Genomic DNA, 4,433 nt, shown 5'->3' with positions numbered 1-4,433 from the left:
AGTTACATAGATAGGGAGGGGTGTAGGGGCTGGAGGAGGTTACAGAGATCGGGAGGGTTGTAGGGGCTGGAGGAGGTTACAGGGATAGGGACGGTTGTAGGGGCTGGAGGAGGTTACAGGGATAGGGAGGGTTGTAGGGACTGGAGTAGGTTACAGAGATAGGGAGGAGTGTCGGGTCTGGAGGAGGTTACAGAGACAGGGAGGGGTGTAGGGTCTGGAGGAGATTACAGAGATTGGGAGCGTTGTAGGGGCTGGAGGAGGTTACAGAGATAGGGAGTGTTGTAGGGGCTGGAGGAGGTTACAGAGATAGGGAGGGTTGTAGGGGCTGGAGGAGGTTACAGAGATAGGGAGGGTTGTAGGGGCTGGAGGAGGTTACAGAGATAGGGAGGGTTGTAGGGGCTGGAGGAGGTTACAGGGATAGGGAGTGTTGTAGGGGCTAGACAAGGTTACAGAGATAGGGAGGGGTGTAGGGGCTGGAGGAGGTTACAGAGATAGGGAGGGTTGTAGGGGCTGGAGGAGGTTACAGAGATAGGGAGGGTTGTAGGGGCTGGAGGAGGTTACAGGGATAGGGAGTGTTGTAGGGGCTAGACGAGGTTACAGAGATAGGGAGGGTTGTAGGGGCTGGAGGAGGTTACAGGGATAGGGAGTGTTGTAGGGGCTAGACGAGGTTACAGAGATTGGGAGGGTTGTAGGGGCTGGAGGAGGTTACAGAGATAGGGAGTGTTGTAGGGGCTGGAGAAGGTTACAGAGATAGGGAGGGTTGTAGGGGCTGGAGGAGGTTACAGAGATAGGGAGGGTTGTGTGGGGCTGGAGGAGGTTACAGAAATAGGGAGGGTTGTAGGGGCTGGAGGAGGTTACAGGGTTAGGGAGGGTTGTAGGGGCTGGAGGTGGTTCAGGGATCGGGAGGGTTGTCGGGGCTGAATGAGGTTGCAGAGATAGGAGGATTGAAGTGACTGGAGGAGGTTACAGAGATAGGGAGGGGTGTAGGGGCTGAATGAGGTGACAGAGATAGGGAGGGTGTCGGGGCTGGAGGAGGTTACAGGATAAGGGAGGGTGTCGGGGCTGGAGGAGGTTACAGGGATAGGGAGGGGTGTCGGGGCTGGAGGAGGTTACAGAGATAGGGAGGGTTGTAGGGGCTGGAGGAGGTTACAGAGATAGGGAGGGTTGTAGGGGCTGGAGGAGGTTACAGAGATAGGGAGGGTTGTAGGGGCTGGAGGAGGTTACAGAGATAGGGAGGGTTGTAGGGGCTGGAGGAGGTTACAGAGATAGCGAGGGTTGTAGGGGCTGGAGGAGGTTACAGAGATAGGGAGGGTTGTAGGGGCTGGAGGAGGTTACAGAGATAGGGAGGGGTGTAGGGGCTGGAGGAGGTTACAGATAGGGAGGGTTGTAGGGGCTGGAGGAGGTTACAGAGATAGGGAGGGGTGTAGGGGCTGGAGGAGGTTACAGAGATAGGGAGGGGTGTCGGGGCTGGAGGAGGTTACAGAGATAGGGAGCGTTGTAGGGGCTGGAGGAGGTTACAGAGATAGGGAGGGTTGTAGGGCTGGAGGAGGTTGCAGAGTTAGGGGCTGTTGTAGTGGTTGGAGAAGGCTACAGAGATAGGGAGGGTTGTAGGGGCTGGAGGACGTTACAGAGATAGGGAGGGGTGTAGGGGCTGGAGGAGGTTACAGAGATAGGGAGGGTGTAGGGGCTGGAGGAGGTTACAGAGATAGGGAGGGGTGGAGGGGCAGGAGGAGTTACATAGATAGGGAGGGGTGTAGGGGCTGGAGGAGGTTACAGAGATCGGGAGTGTTGTAGGGGCTTGAGGAGGTTACAGAGATAGGGAGGGTTGTCGGGGCTGGAGGAGGTTACAGAGATCGGGAGGGTTGTAGGGGCTGGAGGGGGTTACAGAGATAGGGAGGGTTGTAGAGGCTGGAGGGGGTTACAGAGATAGGGAGAGGTGTGGGGTCTGGAGGAGGTTACAGTGATAGGGAGGGGTGTAGGGGCTGGAGGAGGTTACAGAGATAGGGAGGGGTGTAGGGTCTGGAGGAGGTTACAGTGATAAGGAGGTTTGTAGGGACTGGAGGGGCTTACAGAGATAGGGAGGGGGTGTCGGGTCTGGAGGAGGTTACAGAGATAGGGAGGGGTGTAGGGTCTGCAGGAGATTACAGAGATTGGGAGGGTTGTAGGGGCTGGAGGAGGTTACAGAGATTGGGAGGGGTGTAGGGGCTGGAGGAGGTTACAGAGATAGGGAGGGGTGTAGGGGCTGGAGGAGTTACATAGATAGGGAGGGGTGTAGGGGCTGGAGGAGGTTACAGAGATCGGGAGGGTTGTAGGGGCTGGAGGAGGTTACAGGGATAGGGACGGTTGTAGGGGCTGGATGAGGTTACAGGGATAGGGAGGGTTGTAGGGACTGGAGTAGGTTACAGAGATAGGGAGGAGTGTCGGGTCTGGAGGAGGTTACAGAGACAGGGAGGGGTGTAGGGTCTGGAGGAGATTACAGAGATTGGGAGCGTTGTAGGGGCTGGAGGAGGTTACAGAGATAGGGAGTGTTGTAGGGGCTGGAGGAGGTTACAGAGATAGGGAGGGTTGTAGGGGCTGGAGGAGGTTACAGAGATAGGGAGGGTTGTAGTTGTAGGGGCTGGAGGAGGTTACAGAGATAGGGAGGGTTGTAGGGGCTGGAGGAGGTTACAGAGATAGGGAGGGTTGTAGGGGCTGGAGGAGGTTACAGGGATAGGGAGTGTTGTAGGGGCTGGAGGAGGTTACAGAGATAGGGAGGGTTGTAGGGCTGGAGGAGGTTGCAGAGTTAGGGAGTGTTGTAGGGGCTGGAGAAGGTTACAGAGATAGGGAGGGTTGTAGGGGCTGGAGGAGGTTACAGAGATAGGGAGGGTTGTGTGGGGCTGGAGGAGGTTACAGAAATAGGGAGGGTTGTAGGGGCTGGAGGAGGTTACAGGGTTAGGGAGGGTTGTAGGGGCTGGAGGTGGTTCAGGGATCGGGAGGGTTGTCGGGGCTGAATGAGGTTGCAGAGATAGGAGGATTGAAGTGACTGGAGGAGGTTACAGAGATAGGGAGGGGTGTAGGGGCTGAATGAGGTGACAGAGATAGGGAGGGTGTCGGGGCTGGAGGAGGTTACAGGGATAAGGGAGGGTGTCGGGGCTGGAGGAGGTTACAGGGATAGGGAGGGGTGTCGGGGCTGGAGGAGGTTACAGAGATAGGGAGGGTTGTAGGGGCTGGAGGAGGTTACAGAGATAGGGAGGGTTGTAGGGGCTGGAGGAGGTTACAGAGATAGGGAGGGTTGTAGGGGCTGGAGGAGGTTACAGAGATAGGGAGGGGTGTAGGGGCTGGAGGAGGTTACAGAGATAGGGAGGGGTGTAGGGGCTGGAGGAGGTTACAGATAGGGAGGGTTGTAGGGGCTGGAGGAGGTTACAGATAGGGAGGGGTGTAGGGGCTGGAGGAGGTTACAGAGATAGGGAGGGGTGTCGGGGCTGGAGGAGGTTACAGAGATAGGGAGCGTTGTAGGGGCTGGAGGAGTTTACAGAGATAGGGAGGGTTGTAGGGGCTGGAGGAGTTTACAGAGATAGGGAGGGTTGTAGGGGCTGGAGGAGGTTACAGAGATAGGGAGGGGTGTAGGGGCTGGAGGAGGTTACAGAGATAGGGAGGGGTGTCGGGGCTGGAGGAGGTTACAGAGATAGGGAGCGTTGTAGGGGCTGGAGGAGGTTACAGAGATAGGGGGGGTTGTAGGGGCTGGAGGAGGTTACAGAGATAGGGAGGGGTGTAGTGGCTGGAGGAGGTTACAGAGATAGGGAGGGTTGTCGGGGCTGGAGGAGGTTACAGAGATAGGGAGGGGTGTCGGGGCTGGAGGAGGTGACAGAGATAGGGAGCGTTGTAGGGGCTGGAGGAGGTTACAGAGATAGGGAGGGTTGTCGGGGCTGGAGGAGGTTACAGAGATAGGGAGGGGTGTCGGGGCTGGAGGAGGTTACAGAGATAGGGAGGGGTGTAGGGGCTGGAGGATGTTACAGAGGTAGGGAGGGGTGTAGGGACTGGTAGAGGTTACAGAGATAGGGAGGGGGTGTAGGGGCTGGAGGAGGTTACAGAGATAGGGAGGGGTGGAGGGGCTGGAGGGGGTTACAGAGATAGGGAGGGATGTAGGGGCTGGAGGAGGTGACAGATAGGGAGGGGAGTAGGGGCTGGAGGAGGTTACAGAGATAGGGAGGGGTGTAGGGGCTGGAGGAGGTTACAGAGATAGGGAGGGTTGCAGGGGCTGGAGGAGGTTACAGAGATAGGGAGGGGAGTCGGGGCTGGAGGGGGTTAGTGAAGTGGATGGAAATGTTACCAGATTGAGACACAGGGGACAGAGACCAGGGTGAGGACGGAGCTGTTTCGCACCAAGCTTGTGGTGTTGAGCAGGGACGAGACTGTGAGGGTGGAAGGACCTGGATCTGCGAGCGGACTCTTAC

Source organism: Scyliorhinus torazame, unplaced genomic scaffold (genome assembly GCF_047496885.1).
Source record: "Scyliorhinus torazame isolate Kashiwa2021f unplaced genomic scaffold, sScyTor2.1 scaffold_1537, whole genome shotgun sequence".
Classification (NCBI taxonomy): Eukaryota; Metazoa; Chordata; class Chondrichthyes; order Carcharhiniformes; family Scyliorhinidae; genus Scyliorhinus; species Scyliorhinus torazame.
Note: the sequence above shows the minus strand (reverse complement) of the source record.